At 40.6% G+C, this 22,617-nt stretch overlaps 1 long non-coding RNA gene and 1 other non-coding gene across 2 annotated transcripts in view; one reads left to right on the top strand and one right to left on the bottom strand.

Moving 5' to 3' along the window:
- Window positions 1-2,335: 2,335 nt before the first annotated feature.
- Window positions 2,336-2,408, top strand: TRNAC-ACA (transfer RNA cysteine (anticodon ACA)). Its single transcript has one exon. It is a non-coding gene; the product is annotated as a tRNA-Cys (tRNA).
- Window positions 2,409-8,638: 6,230 nt separating this feature from the next.
- LOC133252384 (uncharacterized) overlaps window positions 8,639-22,617 on the bottom strand; it is a 148,020-nt gene continuing 134,041 nt past the window's right edge. The window contains exon 3 of the long non-coding RNA XR_009737897.1: window positions 8,639-12,756. This is a non-coding gene — a long non-coding RNA (uncharacterized LOC133252384). The remainder of the gene's footprint in view (window positions 12,757-22,617) is intronic.

Raw genomic sequence — 22,617 nt, 5'->3', positions numbered from 1 at the left:
TCCTAAAGGAAATCAGTCCTGAATATTCTTTGGAAGGACTGATGCTGAAGCTGAAACTCCAATATTTTGGCCTCCTGATGCAAAGAACTGACTTATTTGAAAAGACCCTAATGCTGGGAAAGACTGAAGGCAGGGGACTACAGAGGATGAGATGGTTTGATGGCATCACTGACTCAATGGACATGATCTAGAGCAAGCTCCAGGAGTTGGTGCTGGACAGGGAAGCCTGGCGTGCTGCAGTCCATGGGGTCGCAAAGAGCTGGACATGACTGAGTGACTGAACTGACTGATGATTGCTGATGCTGAACACATTTTCATGTACCTGTTGGCCACCTGAGTGTTTCTTTTGGGAAACTATTCAAGTCCTTGGCTCATTTTTAATTGGTTTGTTCCTTTGTCCCTGAGTTGTATGAGTTCCTCATATATTTTGGATGTTGATTCCTTACCAGTTTTATGATTTGCAAATTTTTTCCCATTCTTAGGTTTCCTTCTTATTTTGTTGATGAAAATGCACAGAGCTTTTTTGTTAATGTAGTTCCACTTGTTGAGATTTTTGTTTAGTTGCTTGTGCTTCTTTTTGCCATATCCAAAAAAATCATTGCCAAGACCAAATCAAGAAGCATTTTCTCTTGTTTCCTTCTGGGAGTTTTACAATTTCAGGACTACCTTTTAACTCTCTGATTTAGTGGGGTTTTGTGGGTGATATAAGACAGGGGTCCAACTTCATTCTTCTGCATGTGATTATCCAGTTTTCCCATCACCATTTATTGGAGACTATTCTTTCCCTCCATTGAATATTCTTGACTCCTTCATCAAATAGTAGTTGACTATAAATTCAGGGTTTTATTTCTGGCTCTCTGTTCTGATCCACTGGTCTATGTTTTTTTATGCCAATACCATTATAGCTTTGAAGTATAGCTTGAAAGTGAAGTATAGATAAAAGTAAAAAAGGAGAGTGAAAAAGTTGGCTTAAAGCTCAACATTCAGAAAACTAAAATCATGGCACCCAGTCCCATCATCACTTCATGGCAAATAGATGGGGAAATAGTGGAAACAGTGGCTGACTTTATTTTGGGGGCTCCAAAATCACTGCAGATGGTGACTGCAGCCATGAAATTAAAAGATGCTTACTCCTTGGAAGGAAAGTTATGACCAACCTAGACAGCATATTCAAAAGCAGAGACATTACTTTGCCAACAAAGGTCCGTCTAGTCAAGGCTATGGGTTTTCCAGTGGTCGTGTATGGATGTGAGAGTTGGACTATAAAGAAAGCAGAGGGATGGTATGGGGAGGGAGGTGGGAGGGGGGTTCAGGACTGGGAACACATGTACACCCGTGGCAGATTCATGTTGATGTATGGTAAAACCAATACAATATTGTAAAGTAATTAGCCTCTAATTAAAATAAATAAATTTAAATTAAAAAAAAAAAAAGAAAGAAAGCTGAGCACAGAAGAATTGATGCTTTGTACTGTGCTGTTGGAGAAGACTCAAGAGTCCCTTGAACTGCAAGGAGATCCAACCAGTCCATCCTAAGGAGATCAGTCCTGGGTATTCATTGGAAGGACTGATGCTGAAGCTGAAACTCCAATACTTTGGCCACCTGATGCGAAGAGCTGACTCATTTGAAAAGACCCTGATGCTGGGAAAGATTGAGGGCAGGAGAAGGGGATGACAGAGAATGAGATGGTTGGATGGCATCACCAACTCAGTGGACATAAGTTTGAGTGAACTCTGGGAGTTGGTGATGGACAGGGAGGCCCGGCACGCTGCAGTTCATGGGGTCACAAAGAGTTGGGCACAACTGAGCGACTGAAATGAACTGAACTGAAGCATAGCTTGAATCCAGGAAATGTGGTGACTCCAGTTTTGCTCTTCTTTCTCATTACTGCTTTGGCTGTTCAGGCTCTTTTATAAATCCATACAAATTTTAGGATTTTTTTTCTATTTCTGTGAAAAATGACATTGAAATTTTGATAGGAATTGCATTGACTCTATAGACAGCTTTGAGAACTTTGGGCATTTAAACAATATTAATTCTTCTGATCTATAAACACAGGATGTCTTTCTTTCCATTTTTCTGTGTCTTCCATTTCTTTCATCAGAGACATAGTTTTCAACGTAGAGATATTTCACTCCTTGGTTAAATTTATTCTTAAGTATTTTTTTACCGATGATATTCTGAATGGGATTGTTTTATTTCTTTGTTAGATGTTTCATTGCTAACATACAGGAAAGCAAATGATTTCTGTATGTTTACTTTGTATCCTACAGATTTACTAAAGGCATGTTTAGGTCTCAGAGTTTTTGGTGACATCTTTAGGGTTTCCTGAGCTTCCCTGGTGGCTCAGATGGTAAAGCGTCTGCCTACAATGCAGGAGACCCAGGTTCGACCCCTGGGTCAGGAAGATCCCCTGGAGAAGGAAATGGCAACCCACTCCAGTACTCTTGCCTGGAAAATTCCATGGATTGAGGAGCCTGGTCACAAAGAGGAGCCTGGTGGGCTACAGTCCATTGGGTCGCAAAGAGTCGTACACGACTGTGCAACTTCACTACACTTTTACTTTAGGGTTTCCTACATACAGTAAGTCCCCTACAAATGAACTTTCAGGTTGCAAATTTTCAAAGATGTGAACACACATTCCATCAACATCAGGCCATGACTGAAACTACAGTTTGCCCCTGCCTCCTATTGCTGACAATCTTTGAGCTCCACCATCTCCCACCTCCTCTCCCTCCTCCAGGCAGTAACTCTTCTTGCCTGTTCACTCCATGCCAGCACCTGTGTGTCAGCCATTTTACTGTACACTGTACTTTTCAAGGTACTGTATTTTAAGATCAAAAATGTTTTTGCTTGCTGTTTACATATTATTTGTGTGGAAAGTATTATAAAACTATTACAGTACAGTATTATATAGCTAATTGTATTAGTTGGGTACCTAAGCTAACTTTGTTGGACTTACAACAAATTGGACTTAACAATGTGCTCTGAGAACAGAACTTGTTTGTATGTAGGGGACTTACTGCATAGGATTTTGTCATCTGCACATACAGACAATTTTACTTCTTCCTCCTCCTCCTCTTCCTCTTCCTCTGCCTCCTCTTCCTCTTCCTTTTCCTCTTTTTCTTCTTCCCCTTCCCCTTCTCCTTCATCTTCATAGATTTGGATCCTTTCTGTTTCTTCTTCTTGCCTGGTTGCTCTGTCTAGAAATTCCAGTACTATGTTACGGTTTTCCTGACTTACACAAAATACCTTAAAGTTATAAGGTATTTTTTTATTTTAAGCTGATAACAACTTAACTTTAACAGCATACAGAAACCTTATACTTTTACTTCTCCTCCTTACTCACATTTTACGTTATCAATGTTACACTTTACATCTTTTTTACATTATGTATCCAATAACAAATTATTATCATTACATTTTTAATACATTTGTTTTAAATTTTTAAGCTGGAGTTGTAAGTGAATTATGAACCACAGTTACAATATTAGAGGATATCTGATTTTGATTATATTTTATCATTACCAGTGAGCTTTACACATTTGTACATTTTTTCATGTTAATTAATTTTTATTTCTACTTGAAGAACAGCCTTAGAATTTCCTGCCAGGCAGGTTTAGAGGCAAGGAACTCCCTCAGCCTTTTTTTGCACAGGTAAGTCTCTCTCTCTTTCATTTCTGAAGGGCAGCTTTGCCAGGTATAGTATTCTCCTGTGATAATGGCTACTCTGTGGCCCTTTCTGTCTTTACCAGAGATCAGAGGCTATTTTATGCCTCTCCTATAAGACTCCAAACTACACCCAAATTAAGTCTTGAGCTCTCTAGTATATATGCTTCTGGCATCTACTGGCCACAGGCAGGGCTGTCCACAATAACTCAAGACTTGTTCCTGAAGCAGATGTCACTGAAAGATAGGAATTTTTCAAGATACTAAGTATGTGGTGTCATGATTATTCCCAGATGAGACATGGGCTAGCATTAGAACTCAAATTGCCATTGTCTGAATGGCAATTGTGATTGACTTTTACTGGTTAGTGGGAAAAGACTAACGTGTCCACTATAAACTTTGGTAGGAATGCCTTAATATGTTCCCATTCATCATCCCACCCCAGAAACCTAGTGATGATGGTAGAGTCTTTGATTTTATCTGGGTTCCTGGCCACACAATCTCTCTCTTTGGCTACTCATTAAAGTTGAAAATCTACCCTTATTAGAGGTTTCATCTCTACCAAGATGACGAAGAGAAGAGGGTGAGGTCAGCGTGCTTGATCTGGGCTCGCTTCCTACAAGGTGGCCTTGGCCGACTGCCTCCAGCCCAGGTCACAGCCCCTGCAGGGCAGCTTCTCTCCTCAGGTCCTGTACCTAGGAGTGGTACAGCCCTAGGGCATTGAGCTACCTCAAATAGTGCTGCTATTTTAGTGTTTCATCTACCTCCTGATAAAATCCTATCTAATTCAGCAAAGACGGGCTCCAACTCAACAGACTGACATGCCCTTCCACTTGTTAGAACATCCTTTTGTTGCCATGTTACACGTCAACATCATGTGACTTCACCTAAGAAATAAAAAACAGAAGCTGGTGATCTGATGCAAAGGTGACCCAGGCAACTGCTGCTGCGTCGCTTTAGTCGTGTCCAACTCTGTGTGACCCCGTAGACGGCAGCCCGCCAGGCTCCCCCGTCCCTGGGATTCTCCAGGCAAGAACACTGGAGTGGGTTGCCGTTTCCCTCTCCAATGCATGAAAGTGAAAAGTGAAAGTGAAGTCGCTCAGTCGTGTCTGACTCTAGCGACCCCATGGACTGCAGCCTACCAGGCTCCTCCGTCTATGGGATTTTCTAGGCGAAAGTACTGGAGTGGGGTGCCATAACTGCTACACTTTCCTTATTTGAGTCAGTTCTCCAGTCTCTGAATTGAAGCCAATAATGGTCACTAGTGCCTTTGCAACTGTTCACCTCAAGTTGTGATAGTATTCTCTTCTTCTTTTTGGTAGTGAAGGTGACTCTAGGCTGGACTTTAGGAAGAAAGGAAGGTCTAGCATTGGCTACTGACTGCAATATTGAGTCAAATGACAAACAGACATGACAGATACAAGTTAAAATATAAATACAAAGGAATTTGTGGAAAAGTCCATTCTAGTTTTTTTTTTGTTTTTTTTTTTAATGTGATGCTCACCCATTTCCTTAACATGGGTTAAGCACCTGAACCATTCCCCAGTTATAAACACAAAGATACCAACCAGGGTTCTTGGCCTTCTGCAATCAATAGAATTGATCAGAAACCAGACTAGAGATTCAGGCAAGGCTTTATTGGGGTCCCTGCTGCAGCAGGGAAATACAGTGAAAACAAATACAGTTTCCCTCGCTCACTCCCCAAGGCCAGGGGTGGGGAGCTGGCTCTTTCCATGGGGTGAGGGTAGCAATGTGCCCCGGGCTCCAGTCAGAGACGTGGCTTAGGGGTTTTGCCTACCACCCTCCCCCGGTGGTGGTGACTGCAGGGAGCACGTGTAGTCCCTGCTTTCGCTCCCAGCTCTTCAGAAGTGGCAATTGGGCTTTCTGGCCTTTTTGTATCTTTTTGTCTATAATTTTCCCAAACTGGGCATGCATGAAGTTATTTTTAGTCCCTTATAGTTTCTTTGTATTTTGTTGCTCGAGGAGATGTTGGTTTAGGCATAAGCATTTCAGCAAAGGGCCTGGAGTCCCATCCTGTCTCAGACATGCCAACTTAGCCATGCAGAGCAGCTGCCAAGTTCCTGAGACATGTGTACATGTGTGTAAGTGTATGCCAAGCACAGGAAAGAGGATGCGCTGGTCAGCGGCGTTCATTTGTACATGTGTGGTTTTATTCCCACATGTGTTACTCTCATCCAGAAGTAATTAGAAATCAAAGTAAGTGGACTTGCAGCCCAAATAGGAAAGATTCAACTTATTTAGAGATAAAAGAAGATCAATGGTGGGCCATGGCCCGACTTCCTGTATCACAGAGGCTGACCACTGTGGCCCACTGGGAAACTGCCCAGGATGGCAACAGGGTGAACCCTTTCTTGAGGGACGGTGTGGTCCCTCAACACAGCTGTACCTTTGAGCTCCTCAGCATGGTCTGCTCTGACCACTGACTTGTGGGGGCATTACTTTATATTACATTACTTTACGTTACATGATATACACCCTTCATAATGTTCACTATTCTTATTATAAATAAAGTAAGAGTAACCTTGCATTAAGTTATTTAAACCCAGCCTGGATTCTGGCCTAATGTAAATTCGTAACTGAAGCGGACCCCATATGAAGTTCTCAGGTTCTTACGTGACTTACTAGCTTTGTGTGTTTGCCTGTCACCTGTCCACAAGAGTATCTAAGTGATAAAATTAACTGTATCCAGTGCTCCGTGCACAGTGCCTGGCACAGTATGAGCACTGAAAAAATAGCAGCAATTACTGTTACTACATTACAAGGCCAAGTAAGAGCTGCAGACTCAAACCTCAGGCCGAAAGGAGTGGTTTTTCACGTTATGAATGCAGTAGGTAACAAGAAGTGTCTGGAAGGGATTCTTTTCTCCCTTAAATCTGCCCCTGAATAAGTGAGGATCATGAAATCACCTTTATATAGATCCTACCACAAATTCCCTGTCAAAGCAGCAAAGTTCATCTTATTGCAAGAATTGAATATTTGTGCTGATTACATTAGAAAAGTCAGATAATGGATTTCATAAATCCATTACGGGAAACAGGAAAAGTCAGACCTTAAAGAAATAGTCCTCAGCAGAGAATCTTGCCCTTAGGCAGAAAAAAAACTTATACCTATCTGGAAAAGCATGGAAAATTTGGGCTAAAATCTGCTTGCTAGACTTTCCTTAGCCTCAGATGTAATTAATGGTGACAGAGTTTGATAGCACAGTGGGAAAAAAAAATAAGTAACATAGGACATAGAAGATTGTATTTTCCACAGACTGCCTCCATCGTATTTCCCATCCTACCCACTCTTCTGTGTGTGACTCTCTCTCCTCCATCTAGAAGTGCTCATTTCTCCACACTGTTTGGTCTAATTGTGTCCTATGACTGCCTTGATTAAAATCAGGAGGACTAACTCTGTGCCTGTTTCAGATGTAACAAATCAAAGCCTAAGCCCTGTGGGGAGGCTGAGTGGGGAGGCCGAGGGGAGAGGCCCTTCAATCCACAGCCTATAGTCAGCATCAACCGCCACCACCGTGGAGAACTGTTGAAGATGCCTTGCCCAGTCAAACCTTCCAATGACTCATCCCCAGCCTCCTTGAGACCACATCCCAGGGACCCCAGGGAAGAGCTTCTTCTATGACTGACTGTTAAGCAGCTAAGTTTTGAGTGTATTTGTTAAATAGCAATAGATAACCAGATGGTAGAGAATCTGCCTGCAGTGCGGGAGACCCAGGTTCAATTCCTGAGTGGGGAAGATCCCCTGGACAAGGGAACAAGCAACCCACTCCAGTGTTCTTGCCTGGAGAATTTCATGGACAGAGGAGCCTAGCAGAATACAGTTCAGGGAGTCAGAAAGAGCTGGACACGACTGAGCAACTAACATACTGAACCAGGAACCAGAACAAGTCCCCATGTCCACGTGAGCACCATTTTTTTGTTCCTCTACCTGACTCCATCTTCCATTCTGATAGGCATAAATACTTTTTGTGACTTTCCTAGACACTTGATTCAAAATACAGCTACTTGTTTGAAAGTCCTAAGTACCTGAATCTCTTTTACTCACTAATGTTGTCTGTATTAACATCAGCAACAATAGTAACAAAAACAATTTGATTTGATTAAAATTTCCAACATTAATTGGCTGACGAACCAAATGATGACAAGAGCTGGCTAGACAAAAAAAAACAAGAGCTTGACTAGACAAGTAATTGTTATTTCTACACCTAGCAATTCTCAAAAACATTAGAATACTTCTTCTCGTGATAAGGTTGAGTCATAAAAACATAAGCAAATAATACATTTTCTTAATGCATAATCCCTTACAAATTATAAAAGAAATCCAAATCAAAACTACAATGAGGTGGCACCTCACACCAGATAGAATGGCCATCATTAAAAAATCTACTAACCTAGATGTCCATCAGCAGATGAATGGATAAGAAAGCTGTGGTACATATACACAATGGAGTATTACTCAGCCATTAAAAAGAATACATTTGAATCAGTTCTAATGAGGTGGATGAAACTGGAGCCTATTATACAGAGTGAAGTAAGCCAGAAGGAAAAACATAAATACAGTATACTAATGCATATATATGGAATTTAGAAAGACGGTAACAATAACCCGGTGTACGAGACAGCAAAAGAGACACTGATGTATAGAGCAGTCTTATGGACTCTGTGGGAGAGGGAGAGGGTGGGAAGATGTGGGAGAATGGCAATGAAACATGTAAAATATCATGTAGGAAACGAGTTGCCAGTCCAGGTTCGATGCATGATGCTGGATGCTTGGGGCTGGTGCACTGGGACGGCCCAGAGGGATGGTATGGGGAGGGAGGAGGGAGGAGGGTTCGGGATGGGGAACACATGTATACCTGTGGCGGATTCATTTTGATATTTGGCAAAACTAATACAATTATGTAAAGTTTAAAAATAAAATAAAATTGGAAGAATAAAAAAAAAAAAAATCTACTAACAATAAATTCTGGTGAGAGTGTGGAGAAAAGGGAACCCTTTCTCACTATTGGTGGGAATGTAAATTTATGTAATATAATAGTAGCCATAATGTAGAACAGTATGGAGGTTCCTTAAAGAACTAAAAATAGAACTACCATATGATCCAGAAATCCCACTACTGGGCATATACCCAGTTGTTGCTGTTCAGTCGCTAAGTCGTGTCTCTTTGCAACTCCATGAACTGCAGCACCCTAGTCTTCCCTGTCCTTCACTATCTCCCTGAGTTTTCTCAGACTCATGTCCATTGAGTCAGTGATGCCATCCAATCATTTTACCATCTGTCACCCTCTTCTCCTCTTGCCCTCAATCTTTCCCAGCATCAGAGTCTTTTCCAATGAGTCGATTCTTCACATCAGGCATATACCCAGAAGTGAAACTGAAAGTGGCTCAGAAATGTCCAACTCTTTGCAACTCCATGGACTATACAGTCCATGGAATTCTCCAGGCCAGAATACTGGAGTCGGTAGCCTTTCCCTTCTCCAGGGGATCTTCCCAACCCAGGGATCGAACCTAGGTCTCCCACTTTGCAGGCAGATTCTTCACCAGCTGAGCCACCAGGGAAGCCCAAGAATACTGGAGTGGGTAGCCTATCCCTTCTCCAGTGGATCTTCCCAGTCCAGGAATCAAACCAGGGTCTCCTGCATGCAAGTGGATTCTTTACCAACTAATCTATCAGGGAAGTCCATATACCTAGAGAAAAACCATAATTCAAAATGATATATGTACCCCCAATATTCAATGCAGCACTGTTCACAACAGCCAGGACATGGAAGCAATCCAAATGTCCATCAACAGAGGATTGAGATACAGAAGATATGCTACATATCCATAATGGAATATTACCCAACCATTAAAAGGAATGAAATTGGGTCTTCGTAGAGACACGGATGGACCTAAAGACTTTCATACAGAGTGAAGTGAGAAATAGAAAAACAAATATTGTGTATTAACACATACATGTGGAATCTAGAAAAATAGTGCAGATTATCTTATTTCCAAAACAGAAACAGAGACACAGACATAGAGAACAAACGTATGGATACCAAGGCAGGAGGGGTGGGTGGGATGGACTGGGAAATTGGGATTGACATATATACACTATTGATATTCTGTATAAAATAGATGACTAATGAGAACCTACTGTATAGCTCAGGGAACTCTACTCAGTGCTCTGCGATGACCTAACTGGGATGGAAATTCAAAAAAGAGAGGATATATGTATATGTACAGCTGACTCACTTTGCTGTACAGTAGACACTAACACAACATTGTAAATAAATTATATGCCAATAAAAATTAATTTTATTTTTAAAATTTTTTTATTTTTAATTGAAAGATAATTGCTTTACAATATTGTGTTAATTTCTGCCATACATCAACATGAATCAGCCATACCTATACTAATGTCTCCTCCCCATTGGACCTCCCTTCCACCTTCGAGCCCATCCCACCCCTCTCTGTTGTCACAGAGCACTGGTTTGAAATCCCCGAGTCATACAGCAAATTCCCACTGGCTATCTATTTTACATATGGTAGTGTATATGTTTCCATGCTACTCTCTCCAAAAAAATGTACATGATGACTATCTTTAAAAACAGAACTGCTTCATGAGAAAGAGGAGTTTCTGTTATGAGCTTATGTAGTTGTTTGAGGGTTTGATATAAGGACAACTTTTCTTTGTGGGGTTTGGGGTAAGCATGGGAAATCGGGGCTTACATCTTTAGTTTTGTTAGCAGAGAAGGTATTTGAAGGTTTGTATGTTAAAGAGATTGTCCAGCGAGAAGATGGAGAATGAAAAGAGTGAAAGAAGCCTGGACTCTGCAAACCTGTGAGAGTGAGTGAAGGGTGAGAGATAGTGAGAGGAGGACAGGTCTGCTCCCATGCCCCAGACACTCACAGCCCTGGGTTTACACCCACTTCCTTGTCTCCAGCATGTGCTCTGACCACGGAATGTACTTCCCCGCTCTGCAAGGCTCTATGGTTCCCTCACTGATCCCTGGCTCAGGCTACCAGTAGAACACACTACTCTGTATCCCAGAGGCCTAAAAGACTCTCTCAGAACTTTGGAGAGGCCGTCTTCTAGACACCAGAGCCTCAGCAGGCTCCACAATCAAGTCTTTGCTCAAGAGTTGCATCCGCAGACCACAAAACTGGCCTCGGCTTCCCCCTCTTCCCTTTGCCAGACCAGCTTTGATAACTAGGATAACACTAAATCTTGGGTCAAGAGGAGATGGAGAATTTCCTGGCCCATAGTTGGTGTGAACTGCACTGATGCATGCTTTCTTAATCTAGAGTCTCCTGGTGCAAAGACCTCTATACCAACACCTCCCGTCTCCTTGTTGCGCTGCCCCAGCACTGTGCTCACCCTGATGTAGGCATCTGGTCATTGTTACTTAAGGACTGTTCACACTGAGAACGGGAGTGATCCACAAAACCTGGATGTCCTGACACCCCAACAACCGACTCTGACACCTGCCATTCTAGAAACACCTCTCCATTGCTAACTGGGCATGCCTGGTGACTCAGACAGTAAAAGAATCTGCCTGTAATGTGGAAGACCTAGGTTTGATCCCTGGGTTGGAAAGACCCCTAGAGAAAGCATGGCAACCCACTCCAGTATTCTTGCCTGGAGAATCCTCATGGACAGAGGAGCCTGGTGGGCTCACAAAGAGTCGGACACAAATCAGCAACTAAGCACAACATTACTAACTAGTGTCCAAAGGCAGCCTTTGCTAAAGAATTTCAGAAAAGAGCCTTAACTTTCCATAGTCAGGTCCTTCTGGGAACTGTTATCATGGCAGTCAGATTCTTCCTACAGCAAAAGTGTCACTGCCACCAATCCTAACTTACTCCATGAATCACTGGCCACAAAAAACCCTCTGCCCCTAATGTTGAATAACTCTTCTTTTGAAGTGTCCTGAAACTGCTCACTTGTCCCCTGGAAGCCAACCAAAGACAACCAAATGTACCAAAGATTTACAGTTATAATTAGGGAGATTTTGATCACACAAGCCTCACCTCAGAAGGCTTAGCAACTAACACTCTCTCAGATTTCCCCTTTTAACAACATAAAACTCTTCTCCATTCTAATATGTTTGAACCCCTGTTGAAACAAAAGTGGCAGAAGATGGTTCTTCATCACAAGTTTAGTTTGTTTTTGACATTTCATTTATAAGGGACACAATTTTCTCAAGAGTGTGAGAAAATTGGCTTGACGCTCCCCCAGGTTGATACCATAACCACTCAGATGTCTCCTGGAGATCAGCTGAGGAGTCTAAGGACATTCAGATCTGACGCTCAACTTGCTAATATTACTCTGGTAGTTAATAGAGAAGGAGCTTCAGGAAGGCATCTGAGAGCTGCTGTTCTCTGGACCTCAGTTCCAACATCTCACCCTCAGACTCTGCTTCTGGACCCTTAATCTGCTGCCAAACAAGATGGCATCAGTTCTACCCAGACCCCAAAGGGCTTGGCCTTCATGTCCCTCTTCTTCCATCTTCCAGGGAAAGAATGTTAGAAGGCTGTGGGAATAAATCTCATAGGCCCTTAGATACGTGAGAGAAGAACAACAGAATTAGGCATTTATAGTGCTTGGACATGTCCTCATAATAAGTAGCTGCAAAACATTACAGAGAATCACCTCCTGAGGATTCATCTGACAGTATCCTGCTGTTGAGGGCCCCTTCTGGAGTAAGCCAGAGGATATTTCTCACAATGAGAGAGTAAATGAATTCAATGAATAAACTTGCTCATTTAAATGGGATATAGCTTTCTTCGGAGAAGGCAATGGCACCCCACTCCAGTACTCTTGCCTGGAAAATCCCATGGATCAAGAAGCCTGGTAGGCTGAAGTCCATGGGGTCGCTAGGAGTCAGACATGACTGAGCGACTTCACTTTCACTTTTCACCTTCCTGCATTGGAGAAGGAAATGGCAACCCACTCCAGTGTTCTTGCCTGGAGAATCCCAGGGACGGGGGAGCCTGGTGGGCTGCCGTCTATGAGGTCGCACAGAGTCAGACACGACTGAAGCAACTTAGCAGCAGCAGCAGCGGCAGCATAGCTTTCTTCCTGAAAGAGAAAAATAATTCTTCTTAAGACTGCTGCACAGAAAGGGTCAGATAATCGTACCCCTTTCTAAGCTCTCTTATATAATTCAGGGCAAAGGCTAAAATGTAGCAATAATATCTTTAAGAAATTTTTTTAAAAAGACAAAAGCATTCATCTTTCTCCCATGTAATAGTCCAGAAAGTCTGGACCAGTAGCTCTGCTCCATGGGTCCTTATGGGATCTGTTTTCTCCCGTATTTTCACTCCAACACACTCTAAGAGTCATGCTCATCTGCAGGGTTGAAGCTGGGTCACAGCTACTTCCATTCCCAAGTCAGAGTAGAGGGGAAAAAAGAACACCAGAGTCAGCCATTTTCTCTTAAGAAAATGCAGTATGGACTTCCCTGGGGGTCCAATGGTGAGAAATCCACCTGCCAGTGCAGGGAACACAGGTTTGATCCCGAGTCCAGGAATATTTCACATGCATGGGGCAGCTAGAGCCACGTGTCACAGCTCCTGAAGCCCGTGTGCCCTACAGCCTGTGCTCTGTAAGGAGAGCAGCCTCCACAATGAGAAGACCGTGCACCACAGCTAGACAGCAGCCCCCACTCACTGCACTGGAGAAAGCCCACCAACGGAGGTCCCGCACAGCCAAAAATGAGTGCATAAGTGGTTTTTAAAAAGAAAGCACAGTGAGGTTTAGACAGCTTTGTTAAGATTTCATCGGTGAAAATTCAGTCACCAAGTGACACCTAGCTGCAAATAAGGCCAGGTGATAAAGTTTCTAGCTGGGAAGGCACGGTGAAGGAAAGAACAGAATTGGAATGAAAGTCATGTCTGTTTCTCTGGCCATCTAAATTCTGTCAGTACCCTTGTTCTACAAATGACAACTCCCCTCAGACACAACCCAGGATCCCACTGTATATCCAGCTTAAAGTCCAGACCCTTCAAGTGATATACTCTCCAGGGATAAACAGACTAAAAGAAAGTGACCTGCTCTCCATATACTCACAACAGATACATGAACCAGAAACACCACGATAAAACTGCCATTCAGGAAGTGAAAGGTTAGAAAGTACACAGAAGTCACAGTTCCATAGTGTAAACATGGAAATCAGCAAGATTACTGGGCATCCTTCCAATCTAAGTAGTCCAGCAGGCCCTCCTGCAGTCACCAGATTCTATAAGTCTGTGTTCTGTCTTTGACTAAGCTTTTTACAACCCTGTAAGGATAAAATATAAGTTAAACAATGCAAATGTTACAAGTCAAAGTGTTAGTTGCTCAGTTGTGTCCAACTCTTTGAGACCCCATGGACTGTAGCCCAGCTGGTTCCTCTTTCCATGGGATTCTCCAGGCAAGAATACTGGAGTGGGTTGCCATTCCCTTATCCAGGAGATCTTCCTGAAGCAGGGATTGGACCCAGGTCTCTTGCATTGCAGGCAGATTCTTTACCATCTGAGCCACCTGGAGAAGCCCGCGAATGTTACAAAGACACAGCAAAGTAAGAAAAGTACAGAGAAAAAAATCCTCAACAAAATATGAGCAAAACAACCCAACAATATATAAAAAGGATCATGCACCATGATGAAGTAGGAGTTACTCCAAGGATGCAAGGACGGTTCAATATCCACAAATCAATCAACTTGATACATCACATTAACAAAAGAAAGGATAAAAATCACATAATCATCTCAATAGATGCAGAAAAACAATTTGACAAAATTCAACATCCATTTATGATAAAGAAAAACTCTCATCAAAGTTGTCACTGAGGGAATATATCTATTATTATCAACATAATAAAGGCCATTTATGACAAACCCCAGCTAATATTACACCCAATGGTGAAAAGCTGAGCACTTTTCCTCCCAAGACAAGGATGCCCATTCTTAAATACAATACTATTTAATAAAGTATTGTAAGCCCTAGCCACAGCAGTCAAACAGGAAAAAGAAATATTAAGAAAAGGCATCCAAATCAGAAGGGGAAAAGTAAAACTGTTACTATTTGCAAGTGACATGATATTATATATAAAATCCTAAAGTCCCCACCAAAAGACTAATAAATGAATTCAGTAAAGTTGCAGGATACAAGATTAATATACAGAAATGTATTGCATCTCTGTACACTAATAAAGAACTATTAGAAAGAGAAAACAAGAAAACAACTCCATTTACAACCACATCAAAAAGAACAAAACACCTAGGAATAAATTTAACCAAGGAGATGAACGACCTATACTCTGAAAACTATTAGACACTGAGAAAATAAACTGAAGATGATAAAAATAAATGGAGAGAAATTCAGTGTTAATAAATTGTAAGAATTAATCTTGTTAAAATATCCATACTGCCCAAACTAATCTACATATTTAATGCAATCCCTATCAAAATACCCATAATAGTTTTCACAGAACTAGGACAAATAATCCTAAAATTTATATGGAATCACAAATACCCCAAGTTGCCAAAACAATCTTAGGAAAAAAGAACAAAGCTGGAGTTATCATGGTCCCTGACTTCAGACTATACTACAAAGCTACAGTAATCAAAACACCATAGTATTGGCATAGAAACAGATATATGGATCAATGCAAAAAATAGAGAGCCCAGAAATAAGCCCACATATCTACACTTAATTAATCTGTAATAAAGGAGGCAAGAATATACAATGGAGAAAAGACAGTCTCTTATTTTAACAAGTGGTGCTGGGAAACCTGGACAGCTACCTGTAAAAGAATGAAATTAGAACATTCCATCATACCATATACAAAAATAAATTCTTTATGTTTAAAGACATAAGTGTAGGGCCAAAAGCCATAAAATTTCTATAACAGAGCACAGATACAGCACTCTTTGATATAAGTCATAGCAATGTTTTTTAGACCCATCTCCTCAGGAAAGGGAAACAAAAGCAAAAATAAATAAATTTTACCAAATTAAACAAAGATTTTGCACAGCAAAAGAAACCATTGGAAAAATGAAAAGACAAGTTACAGGATGGAAGGAAATATTTGCAAATTATATAACCAATAAGAGGATGAGATCCAAAATATAAAAACATCTCACACAAATTAATATTATAAAAACAACTCAATTTTAAAATTGGCAGAAGCCCTGAATAGACCTTTTTCTAAAGAATACATACAGATGGCCAACAGGCACATGAAAAAAAATGGTCACCATCACTAACTTTTAGGTAAATACAAATCAAAATCACAATGAAATATCAACTCATTGTCAAAATGGCTATTGTCAATAAGACAACAAATAAATGTTGATGAGGACACAGAGTAAATGGAACCTTGATACATTGTTGGTGTGAGTGTAAATTAGTGCAGCCACTATAGAAAACAGTATGGAGGTTCCTCAGAAGACTGAAAATAGAACTACCATATGATCAGGCAATTCCACTCCTTGGTATACATGTGAAGAAAATGAAGACACTAATTCAAAAAGATATAAGTACCCGAGTGTTCATAGCAGCATTATTAACACTGCCAAGATATAGAAGCAGCATAGGTATCCATCAACAGATGAATGGATAAAGAAAATGTAATATAGCTACACAATGAAATATATTACTCAGCCACAAAAAACATGAAATTTTGCCATTTGCAAAAACATGGATGGACCTAGTGGGTATCATGTTTAGTGCAATAAGACAGAGCAAAGCAAACACTGTATATTTCCACTTACATGTGGAATCTAAACTATAAAACAAATGAACAATACCAAAAAAGGCAGAAATAGACTCACAGATACAGAGAACAAACTATCTCTGGGGAGATTATCAGTGGGGAGAGAGGTCATGGGATAAGATAAAGAAGGGAATTAAGACATAGGAACTACTGTGTATAAAATAAACAAGCTACAAGGATACATTACACAGCACAGGAAAATGTAACCATTATTCTGCAACAGCTTTAAGTATAATCCATAAAAATATTGAATCACTATATCATACACATGAAATTAATGTTAATACTATAAATCAACTATACTTTGAATTTAAAAAGTAATGTTTGCTATCAAAATCAGTAGAAATGATTCTTGCTCATAAAAAAGCAAATGAATTTTGTCCCTTTATAAAATAAAAATCTGAAAAAAATTGTCAATTCAGCTCAGTTCAGTTCAGTCACTCAGTCACATCCAACTCTTTGTGAACACATGGACTGCAGCACACCAGGCTTCCCTGTCCATCACCAACTCCCACAGTTTACTCAAACTCATGTCCATTGAGCTGCTGATGCCATCCAACCATTTCATCCTCTGTCAGCCCCCTCTCCTCCTACCTTCACTCTTTCCCAGCATCAGGGTCTTCTCAAATGACTCAGTTCTTCGCATCAGGTGGCCAAAGTATTGGAGTTTCAGTTTCAGCATCAGTCCTTCCAATGAATATTCAGGACTGATTTCCTTTAGGATGGACTGGTTGGATCTCCTTGCTGTCCAAGGGACTCTCAAGAGTCTTCTCCAACACCACAGTTCAAAAGCATGAATTCCTCCATGCTCAGCTTTCTTTAGAGTACAACTCTCACATCCATACATGACTACTGGAAAAACCATAGCTTTGCCTAGATGGAACTTGTAGGCAAAGTGATGCCTCTGCTTTTTAATATGCTCTCTAGGATGGTCCTAACTTTTTTTCCAAGGAGCAAATGTCTTTTAATTTCATGGCTGCAGTCACCATCTGCAGTGTTTTGGAGCCCCCAAAAGTAAAGTCTCTCACTGTTTCCATTGTTTCCCCATTATTTGCCATGAAGTGATGGGACCAGATGCCATGATCTTAGTTTTCTGAATGTTGAGCTTTAAGCCAACTTTTTCACTCTCCTCTTTCACTTTCATCAAGAGGCTCTTTAGTTCTTCTTCACTTTCTGCCATAAGGGTGGTATCATCTTCATATCTGAGGTTATTGATATTTCTCCCGGAAATCTTGATTCCAGCTTATGCTTCATCCAGTCCAGTGTTTCTCATGATGTGCTCTGCATGTAAGTTAAATAATCAGGGTGACAATCTACAGCCTTGATGTACTCCTTTCCCAATTTGAAACCAGTCTATTGTTTCATGTCCAGTTCTAACTGTTGCTTCTTGACCTGCATACAGATTTCTCATGAGGCAGGTCAGGTGGTCTGGTATTCCCATCTCTTTCAGAATATTCCACAGCTTGTTGTGACCCACACAGTCAAAGGCTTTGGCATAGTCAACAAAGACAAAAGTAGATTTTTTTCTGAAACTCTCTCGCTTTTTGATGGTCCAATAGATGTTGGCAATTTGATCTCTGTTTCCTCTGCCTTTTCTAAATCCAGCTTGAATTTCTGGAAGTTCACAGTTCATATAGTGTTGAAGCCTGGCTTGGAGAATTTTGAGCATTACTTTGCTAGCATGTGAGATGAGTGCAATTGTGCAGTAGTTTGAATATTCTTTGGCATTGCCTTTCTTTGGGATTGGAATGAAAACAGACTTTTTCCAGTCCTGTGAGCACTGCTGAGTTTTCCCAATTTGCTGACATATTGAGTGCGACACTTTCACAGCATCATCTTTTAGGATTTGAAATAGTTCAACTGGAATTCCATCACCTCTACTAGCTTTGTCGGTAGTGATGCTTCCTAAGGCCCACTTGACTTCACCTTCCAGGATGTCTGGCTTTAGGTGAGTGATCACACCATCGTGACTATCTGGGTCATGAAGATCTTTTTCGTATAGTTCTTCTGTGTATTGTTGCCACCTCTTCTAAATATCTATTGCTTCTGTTAGGTCCATACCATTTCTGTCCTTTATTGTGCCCATCTTTTCATGAAATGTTCCTTTGGTATCTCTAATTTTCTTGAAGAGATCTTCAGTCTTTCCCATTCTATTGTTTTCCTGTATTTCTTTGCATTAATCCCTGAGGAAGGCTTTCTTACCTCTCCTTGCTATTCTTTGGAACTCTGCATTCAAATGGGTATGTCTTTCCTTTTCTGCTCTATCTATTGCATCTCTTCTTTTCACAGCTATTTGTAAGGCCTCCTCAGATAATCATTTTGCCTTTTGCCTCTTTTTTTCTTGGGGATGCTCTTGATCACTGTTTCCTGTACAATGTCATGAACATCCGTCCATAGTTATTCAGGCACTCTGTCTATCAGATCTAATCCCTTTAATCTATTTGTCACTTCTACTGTATAATCATAAGGGATTTGATTAGGTCATATCTGAATGGTCTAGTGGTTTTCTCCACTTTCTTCAATTTCAGTCTGATTTTGGCAATAAGGAGCTCATGATCTGAGCCACAGTCAGCTCCTGGTCTTGTTTTTGCTGACTGTATAGAGCTTCTCCAGCTTTGGCTGCAAAGAATATAATCAATCTGATTTTGGTGTTGACCGTCTGGTGATGTCCATGTGTAGAGTCTTCTCTTGTGTTGTTGGAAGAGGGTGTTTGCTATGACAGTGCATTCTCTTGACAAAACTCTGTTAGCCTTTGCCCTGCTTCATTCTGTATTCCAAGGCCAAATTTGCCTGTTACTCCAGGTGTTTCTTGACTTTCTACTTTTGCATTCCAGTCCCCTATAATGAAAAGGACATCTTTTTTGGGTGTTAGTTCTAAAGGTCTTGTAGGTATTCCTAGAACCATTCAACTTCAGTTTCTTCATCATTACTGGTTAGGTGATAGACTTGGATTACTGTGATATTGAATGATTTACCTTGGAAATGAACAGAGAACATTCTGTCATTTTTGAGATTGCATCCAAGTAGTGCATTTTGGACTCTTTTGTTGACTATGAGGGCTACTCCTTTTCTTCTAACGGATTCTTGCCCACAGTAGTAGATATAATGGTCATGTGAGTTAAATTCACCCATTCCAGTCCATTTCCGTTCACTGATTCCTAAAATGTCGATGTTCACTCTTATCAATTCAATTTAATTTTAATTGAATTCACTCTTATCAATTCATTTTAATGTTTTATGGGTTATCTCACAATGAGTTAAATGAAATCTTTGACATGTGCTCATTTTATATGGGTATGAGTGTTGTGATTTTTACCTTTTTGAATTTTACATCTTAAAAATAATGGAATCTGGGCTCTGCCTGAAGTCTGTTCTTTGCTCTGCCCTGCAGTACCTGCCAGGAGGAACCTCTGCCCACTGTGCAGGTGGCCAGTGGAGATGCCTCCTGTTTCCTGTCCCTACTCAGTATCCACACCTGAGGTGGATGTTAGAGTATCTGCTGTCTTTGGTGCTGTAGGTTTTCCATCTCCCCACCATTGTTCAGACTAGGGGAGCCTCAGGGCATTTTGGAGGGCTTTCCAGGTGGCTCAGCAATAAAGAATCCACCTGCCAATGCAGAAGACATGGGTCCTATCTCTGGGTAGGAAAGATCCCCTGGAGGAAGAAATGGCAACCCACTCCAGTATACTTGCCTAGGAGATCCCATGGACAGAGGAGCCTAGCAGGCTACAGTCCATGGGCTTGTAAACAATAGGACATGACTTAGTGACTAAACAATAACAACAACAACAATAGGGCTTATTGAGGCCAGTATCAGTTTCTTTGATGATAAAAGTCCCCCAGGAGCTTGGGAAGTTTTGTGTATTGACTTTGTTTTTTTGTGTGTTTTTTTTTTCCTTTTTTTTTTAAAATTTAATTTAATTTTATTTTATTTTTAAACTTTACAATATTGTATTGGTTTTGTCAAATATCGAAATGAATCTGCCACAGGTATACATGTGTTCCCAATCCTGAACCCTCCTCCCTCCTCCCTCCCCATACCATCCCTCTGGGTCTAGCCAGTGCACCAGCCCCAAGCATCCAGTATCGTGCATTGAACCTGGACTGGCGACTCATTCCATATATGATATTATACGTTTTTCAGTGCCATTCTCCCAAATCCTCCCACCCTCTCCCTCTCCCACAGAGTCCAAAAGACTGTTCTATACATCAGTGTCTCTTTTGCTGTCTCGTATACAGGGTTATTGTTACTGTCTTTCTAAATTCCATATATATGTGTTAGTATACTGTATTGGTGTTTTTCCTTCTGGCTTACTTCACTCTGTATAATAGGCTCCAGTTTCATCCACCTCATTAGAACGGATTCAAATGTATTCTTTTTAATGGCTGAGTAATACTCCATTGTGTATATGTACCACAGCTTTCTTATCCATTCATCTGCTGATGGACATCTAGGTTGCTTCCATGTCCTGGCTATTATAAACAGTGCTGCAATGAACATTGGGGTACACGTGTCTCTTTCAATTCTGGTTTCCTTAGTGTGTATGCCCAGCAGTGAGATTGCTGGATCATAGGCAGTTCTATGTCCAGTTTCTTAAGGACTCTCCACACTGTTCTCCATAGTGGCTGGACTAGTTTGCATTCCCACCAACAGTGTAAGAGGGTTCCCTTTTCTCCACACCCTCTCCAGCATTTATTGCTTGTAGACTTTTGGATCACAGCCATTCTGACTGGCGTGAAATGGTACCTCATAGTGGTTTTGATTTGCATTTCTCTGATAATGAGTGGTGTTGAGCATCTTTTCATGTGTTTGTTAGCCATCTGTATGTCTTCTTTGGAGAAATGTCTATTTAGTTCTTTGGCCCATTTTTTGATTGGGTCATTTATTTTTCTGGAATTGAGCTGTAGGAGTTGCTTGTATATTTTTGAGATTAGTTGTTTGTCAGTTGCTTCATTTGCTATTATTTTCTCCCATTCTGAAGGCTGTCTTTTCACCTTGCTTATAGTTTCCTTTGTTGTGCAGAAGCTTTTAAGTTTAATTAAGTCCCATCTGTTTATTTTTGCTTTTATTTCCAATATTCTGGGAGGTGGGTCATAGAGGATCCTGCTGTGATGTATGTCGGAGAGTGTTTTGCCTATGTTCTCCTCTAGGAGTTTTATAGTTTCTGGTCTTATGTTTAGATCTTTAATCCATTTTGAGTTTATTTTTGTGTATGGTGTTAGAAAGTGGTCTAGTTTCATTCTTTTACAAGTGGTTGACCAGTATTCCCAGCACCACTTGTTAAAGAGATTGTCTTTAATCCATTGTATATTCTTGCCTCCTTTTTCAAAGATAAGGTGTCCATATGTGCGTGGATTTATCTCTGGGCTTTCTATTTTGTTCCAATGATCTATATTTCTGTCTTTGTGCCAGTACCATACTGTCTTGATGACTGTGGCTTTGAGGTAGAGCCTGAAGTCAGGTAGGTTGATTCCTCCAGTTTCATTCTTCTTTCTCAAGATAGCTTTGGCTCTTCGAGGTTTTTTGTATTTCCATACAAATTGTGAAATTATTTGTTCTAGCTCTGTGAAGAATACCATTGGTAGCTTGATAGGGATTGCATTGAATCTATAAATTGCTTTGGGTAGTATACTCATTTTCACTATATTGATTCTTCCAATCCATTAACATGGTATATTTCTCCATCTATTAGTGTCCTCTTTGATTTCTTTCACCAGTGTTTTATAGTTTTCTATATATAGGTCTTTAGTTTCTTTAGGTAGATATATTCCTAAGTATTTTATTCTTTCTGTTGCAATGGTGAATGGAATTGTTTCCTTAATTTCTCTTTCTGTTTTCTCATTATTAACATATAGGAATGCAAGGGATTTCTGTGTGTTGATTTTATATCCTGCAACTTTACTATAATCATTGATTAGTTCTAGTAATTTTCTGGTGGAGTCTTTAGAGTTTTCTATGTAGAGGATCATGTCATCTGCAAACAGTGAGAGTTTTACTTCTTTTCCAATTTGGATTCCTTTTATTTCTTTTTCTGCTCTGATTGCTGTGGCCAAAACTTCCAAAACTATGTTGAATAGTAATGGTGAAAGTGGGCACCCTTGTCTTGTTCCTGACTTTAGAGGAAATGCTTTCAATTTTTCACCATTGAGGATAATGTTTGCTGTGGGTTTGTCATATATAG

The sequence above is a fragment of the Bos javanicus genome, chromosome 8, assembly GCF_032452875.1.
Source record: "Bos javanicus breed banteng chromosome 8, ARS-OSU_banteng_1.0, whole genome shotgun sequence".
NCBI lineage: Eukaryota > Metazoa > Chordata > Mammalia > Artiodactyla > Bovidae > Bos > Bos javanicus.
This window is presented reverse-complemented; position numbering and strand designations above follow the sequence as displayed.